General features: G+C 38.3%; 1 non-coding gene across 1 annotated transcript; it reads right to left on the reverse strand.

Annotated features, from left to right (window-relative positions):
• Positions 1-2,639: 2,639 nt before the first annotated feature.
• LOC145044492 (small nucleolar RNA R71) lies at positions 2,640-2,746 on the reverse strand. The gene has a single exon (XR_013681440.1). It is a non-coding gene; the product is annotated as a small nucleolar RNA R71 (small nucleolar RNA).
• Between the last annotated feature and the right edge of the window lie 4,292 nt (positions 2,747-7,038).

The following is a 7,038-nucleotide window of genomic DNA, read 5'->3' on the forward strand; positions in this document are numbered from 1 at the left end:
AAACTCCTATTGTTCTTGAGAATTGGATGATTTTAAAGTGTTTAACATGTGCTTCAACTAGATATCGAGTATAAGGAAGCAATACTTACGATATAGAAGCTTAAAATGTTGATTTTGGGCCAAAACACTAGTATGTGTTCTTGGTGTTCTTAGTGAAAGATGAAGATTTGAAGATCTAGACAAAAAGGGGTGTTTTCATGGATAAATCAAAGAATGATACATGTTTAAGAAGAATAACAACAACTAGAGGGAAGAACACTTACGTTTTTGGAGGATTTGGATGAAGACTTGATGATACTTGAGAGAGTTTGAGGAGATTTTGGCCAAGGAAGGAAAATAATGAAGAAATGAAGTGCCCTCATACATATAGGAGGGGTTGATATTGCCATATTTATACCTATTTTTAGGCAATATTTAAGTACATTTTTATTAATAAATTGATAATATGTTTAGAATAATGATACTTATTACTTTAAATTGTTATTTTCAGTCAATATAAAGGATTTTCGAAGAGAGGGACCAAAAGTGACAATGTGTGGAACATAGGAGGCTTGAGAGACAAGAAAAGAAGAACATCACGATAAACACTGAATTCACGATGTGGCAATGAAGCCCACGATGTGGCATGGGTTTTCCAGAAGATAGACATCGCGATACGGAGGATTTCCTTGGAGGATACGGATAGCTTGAAGCCCACGACGTGGCACAGGTTTTTGGAGACTATTTAAGTGGTCCTGATTATTACGAAGAAGAACTTTTTGGGCAAGAAGAAAGGAGTTCCAAGAAACGGTTCAGAGCAGAAGAAAGGTCTTGGAAGAGGCTTTCAACACCAAAAAGAATAGAGGTTAATATTTTAGTTAATTAAGAACATGTTTTCCATTACTTTTAGCTGTGTAGGTTTAGTCACTATGATTAACAGCTGAATCTAGCTACTCTTGTTTAGCTAAATGAAGCTTTAAACTTATGAATAGTTAAATGCTTATGGATTAATTTTAGTTGGTAAAAATTGCTTGTGTTTGATTTGTATAACCTAGCATGCTATTGTTTGTTTCTCTAATTGCTTGATTGCATGTTCTGTGTAGCTTAGTGACCATTAAATTGCATGAACTTGTTTACCTAATGATTCAGTGAACATTGAATTGCTAGAGCTAGGATTGACCAATCTTAGTTAGTAATAAGAATAAATAGAGCTTAGCTGTGCTAGAGAACGTGTATTGTGACTATAATTGTGTTTATATTACAAATCTTACATAACATATTTACATTCATAATTAGTTATGTGTTTAATTATGTGTGAACATACATGGTTTGACATGAATTAGTTAATTATTGGTAAGTTAGAACTAAATTACTAATATAACTAAAAACCAACTTAAAAATCCGTAATCATTAACTAGCCATAAGGGAGAAGTGGATTCAAACTAAACAAGAGTGTGTTTTTATTTATTGAATTTGATTTAAGTTCATCTGATCTTGAAAAACCAGATAAAACCCCTTTTAAACTTGTTAATAAATTAGGTTAATTTAATAGTAAATATATTGAATTAGAACACCGTTCCCTGTGATCGACACCCGACTTACCTAAGCTATATTGTAATCTGACTAGGTACACTACCTATAAGTGCATAGTTAGTCTAAGTTTGTTAGGTTATAAATATTAAAATTAGTGGGTACTTTTGTGCACATCAAGTTTTTGGCGCCGTTGCCGGGGAACGGCTTAGTTTTTAGATTATTTATTTGCATTAAATTAATCGATCCTTCTTGTGGAGTAAAAACCACAAAAAGTTAATTTTTCAGCAAAATATATAAAATAATAAACAAAAATTTAAAGTTTTTTTTTCTGTTAATCACAGAGTCCACGACGTGGCCATATACTAGCCACGACGTGGAAAGTTACAAAAAAAAAATTATTTTATTTTTAGTTTGTAGTTAGTTTTTCTTATTTTAGTTCAGTTTTACGTTTTTAGTTTAGCAAGTTGCAGGAGTTCATGACCAGAAGCTCAAACACACACTTGGTGCCACCACTTGAAGATCCCGAGTCTGCACTTCACAAGAAGAAGACGCCCTTACAAGAATTGAAGTCAGCCTTTTCTAGGAAGTCGGGAAAGAAGACAGGAGAGTCAAGTTCATCCGCGAGGCACAAGAGCAATCTTTAGCATTTGGATCATACGCCCGTCCAAACCGAGTCCGAAAGCGATACCGAGTCGGAATTTAAAGAACATACGAGCGAACCCGAGAACGAGCCAAGGAACAAGATGGAAGCAATCGAAGAGATGTCCATGGGAGCTTACAAGAAGCGGATCTGAGAAGATGTGGGTCCCGGTTTAGTCCAACCCGCAATACCTGCCACTGCCACATTAGAGTTGAAGGGACACATATTGACTGCACTGAAGGATATCCCATTTTATGGGAAAGATCATCAGGATGCTTTTAAGCATCTAGATGAAGTCAACGACATTGCGGATTACTTCAACGTCCCAAATGTCAACAGAAACATAGTCTTGCTTAAGATGCTTCCCGTCACTTTCAAAGGAGTTGCTAAGGAGTGGTTAAAATCACTTCCACCGAGTACAATCACCACTTGGGCTCAAATGCGTGAGCAATTCCTGGACCAGTTTTGCCCGCCATCCAAGATATCTAAACTCAAGAAGGCAATAGCCAACTTTGAGCAACAGATGGGGGAGTCATTATACGAAGCATGGGGGTGGTACAAGGGCTTGCTCAGAAATTGCCCTCAGCATGATCTAAATGTGCAACAAGAGATCTCAATTTTCTATGATGGGGTCAACGTTATAACGAGACAACTCCTTGACTCTCAAGGACCATTAACAAAGAAAAATCCAAGGGAGTTCAAGGAGTTGATTGAAGAATTCGTGAAGCACTCTCGCGAATACCACAACCCTAGGCAAGATGGAATCAAAGGCAGTGGAGGGGCCCAAACAGAAGAAATAGCAATTGTAATGGCCATGCTGAATAATATGGATCCAAGGATAACACAAATGGACTAGTCAATACATGCCATAAGAGTGGGTTGCGAGAGATGTAGTGGTCCACACTTGACCAAGGACTGCAATGTATATGAGTTTGGGAATAGGAAAGCTCAAGTGTGCTACTCTAGTGGGGATAAATATGATGAGGACTGGAGGAAACCGAAGAAAGAGTGGCTGCCATATGAAGAGTATAAGAAGCAAAAAGAAGAGAAGTATAGGCAGACACGTCGAGGCTTTTATCAAAAGGAGCAGCCACCAGCCGAGAAGAAACCCGACCTAGAGACCATTTTGATGAAGTTTATGGAAGCTTCGGAAAAGAGACACGATGCCACTGATTCAGTCATTATGGAACAACAAACTTTGATAAAGAATCAGAAGGCCTCCATCCATAACCTTGAAGTACAATTTGGTCAACTAGCCACTCTAGTTCAAGAACAATTGTCCCCAAAGAATCCCGAAGTAAAGACCCAATCTCATGTAATGGCCATCGATATTGAAGAAGAAGCTATCTCTGAATTCCTGGAGGCATTGCAAGAAGAACCACAGCAGCCCGATCCAAAACCAAAGAAGTTAAAGTTCGAAAGGGAAGAAGTTGTTGAACCAGCTTCGCCACGACGTGGCAATCCAATGGCCACGACGTGGCGCACGTCTGATCAAAAATCCTTTGAGCCCGTTCCAGCTTATCAGCCACCTTTGCCATTTCCCACCCGAGCCGCACTTAGTCCACTGGAGAAGGAGCATTTAGAGTTTGTAAAACATGTAAAGGGGATCCCCGTTAATACTCCCTTTTTCGAGTCCATATCCAAAGCTCCTGAGAACCAGAAACTACTACAAGATTTGATAGACACATGAAGGCAATTAAAGAAGCAGTCTACAGTGATTCTAAGTGAACAAACTTCAACAGATGTGTTGGGAGAAACACCAGAAAATATGGGGGATCGTGGACGCCTCAAGCTTCCATGTGAATTCGGGACTAAAATGAAGGTTAGTGATTTAGCCAATTCTGGGGCTAGCATTAATTTGATGCCTTTTTCATTTTATAAAAAATTGGAGATTCAGAAGATGAAGGCTACAAAAATGAAGATTCACATGGCGAATCGTTCGGTGACACAACCCCGGGGCATCGTGGAGGATATTTTGGTAAAAATTGGAAAATTTGTTTTTCCAATAGAATTTGTAGTCTTGGATATGAAAGAAGACTTGGATGTTCCATTAATCCTTGGGTGTCCATTGCTTAACACTGCTGGAGCTCTTGTTGACATCCGCGATTCTAAGCTCACTTTAAGGGTTGGAGATGGACAAGAAGTTTTTGGGATAAAAGATGACTTTCAAGATAAAGAAGATGTGTTCACAATTAATGGAGAGAATGAACTAGAAGAACTGGAAAAGCTTATGGAAGATGCACTATGCGATGGGCTCTTTTCGGATGGTAATTTGTCTTGAGCTTCCATTAAACTAATTGATTGAGCAATTTGTGTTATTTGTTGCTCTAAGCTTTTGAGGCTAGCTTGGGTTGTTTCCTGAAAAATTTGGGTAGAAGTGGCAATGCTTTTAACAATGTCCTCTAAGGACATGCTTGGCGTTTCAGTTTGTTGAGGAGGGTAAGGATAGGGTTCTTGGAACAGTGGAGTTGGTGGGTATTGGTTATTTCCCCAAACTTGGTTGTTGTCCCACCATTGATCATGTTGAGGTTGATCATAACTCGATTGGTTTGACAAATAGTAGCTTCCCTTCTCTTGCACGTCTCCCCATTCTCCTTGTAAATATGAACACATGTCGGAATGATGTCCATTTTGGGCACAAAAATCGCAAAGAAGAGGTGTGGGCTGCACACTTTGGTCACTTTCAATCATCATAACTAACTGAGCTAGCTCAAAAAGTCGCTCTTCGGTGCAAGGAGTGTTCATCTCCGAACCATACTTCTTTTTTTTTTTTTTTTTAATTTCAGGAATTTAAATTTGAGTACCTGCACAATGAGATCTAGGCATAGAGAAACAAATTGATTAAAAATAAACCAATCCCCGGCAACGGCGCCAAAAATTTGGTGGTTGTCGAGGCCAACACAAATAATAACCCTAAATGTTACACACTAAAATAGTGTATAGTGGTAAAGGGATCGAATCCACGGAGATTGGTTCAATTTCTAACTCTATGAAAAATCTCTTTGTAAAAATACTTGTAAAATAACAATAAAAATAAAATGGGGGGTTTTGGTGTTTTGAATACTTGATGCTAACTAGAATTAACTATGATTTAAATAGACAATTGCAACAAAAATAAGAATTTGATGTAAAATCAATAAGGGAAAGATGGTTGACTTAAAGTTTTCTCACTTTGACTTTTGATGAACATATCATTAGAATTCAATGGTGCAATACTTGTTTTAAATCCTCAATTTGGATATAGTAATCCAAGGAGCTTGAGATTACCTAGACTTTTCTTAATTGTTGAAATGGCTAGAGAAGCTCATAACAATTTCCTTAGTCAAAGTCACTAATTCCAAATAGCATGTAATTAGTGAAAGTCAACTAGCATTAAGAACCAAAAAGTCACCAAATCCAAGAGGGGTCAAATGCTTTCACCACCATGTTGGAGGAAATGTTTTTATGATTGTGTGAAGCAAAATCAACACAAAAATCATTTGTTGCTTGCTAATTTGAGGATCCTTTACTTAATCAAGAAATTAGCCAACTAATCACCACAAACACATTTAAACTCATGAACTAAAACATACAAGTAATGATAAGATGTTAAAACACAAAACATTTCCATAAAGATTCAAGAACATGTTCATGGACTCTTCAACATTCAACAAAAGTTCAAAGGATTAAACAAAAGTCAACCAAGATTAGTTTAGCCAAGCATGGCTAAACACAAAGAAACAAAGTTAGAGAAATTTGTACCAAACATTAAGCAAGAATCAAGAGGTAAAAATATGATGTTCTTCAAGGGTTCTTGGCCTTCAAAAGTCTCAAAAACTCCAGAGAGAATCTCCAAAAATCGGATGTGCAAGTGTATGCAAAAGATGGGCACCAACCTTCCTCAAATAGCTCAAAAGAAGGAATTCCGAAATTGCCCCTGCAGGGCCTTGCGCGACCCGCGTGCTGCTGCGCGGGTGGGTTGCGCGGGTGGTACCTGACATGGGCTCCTTTGAGATTTTGGGCCTCTAAAGCATATCCCACTAGCCCAGATCGAATCCAATCACCTCCTAGCCCATTTTCTTCAAGTTTTTCTTCATTTAAAGCCCAATTTGACCTCTCTAAATCCTCCAAAGCTCGTGAACTCGCCCGATTAATAATTTTCATACGCTTGAATGTTCCCCCGCATCTTTCAAATTTAAAGCTCAATTCTTCCAAGCCTTCAAGCAATTGACAAGTCCACCCCATGAATCACCTTCATAGCCATCAAGCATGAAATCTCCAATCCCCTTCAAGCCCAATCGCCTCGCAAGAGTGCCGCCCCGCTAGTTTCCAAGAAAATCTGCAATAATGCTCAAGAAACTAGAAAGTACCCCGAAATGATCATAAAAATAACAAAAGGGAAAATATGCATGAAAGTTAACTAAAATGCAAATGAAATGTACTAAAATAAACTATAAAAATAAGTAAATAAAATGAAGCTATCAAATCACCCCAAGCTTAAACCTTACTTGTCCTCAAGTAAGACAAGACTAAATGAACTTGGGATGAACTACCCTAGAAATAAAAAGAATGGATAGAACCATGGAACCTGTTCGATGTTAGTCAACATGGTCAGAACTGATTTCGCTGCTATCTCACAACTTTTTCATCCGATGACAATGGAACCATAAACCACAGCCAGGATAACTCCTTTAGGTGAGTAAGGAGGGATGAGCAGTCGCAGCCTCAATGGAACATGTATACAATGAAGAACATCTGTAGTAGGGAGAAAGCAACTGGATGGGCTCGGGTGGAGCTCTTCTTTAAGTGTACACTCTGATCTCACGTTTGCCGGTTTCTCTCATGTGTAACTAGGTTTAATCGCTCGGGCACCGTTGTAGGAATCAGTTCACTTAGTGTTGGCCCAA

Source organism: Lactuca saligna, chromosome 4 (genome assembly GCF_052625555.1).
Source record: "Lactuca saligna cultivar CGN05327 chromosome 4, ASM5262555v1, whole genome shotgun sequence".
In the NCBI taxonomy this organism is placed as follows: domain Eukaryota; kingdom Viridiplantae; phylum Streptophyta; class Magnoliopsida; order Asterales; family Asteraceae; genus Lactuca; species Lactuca saligna.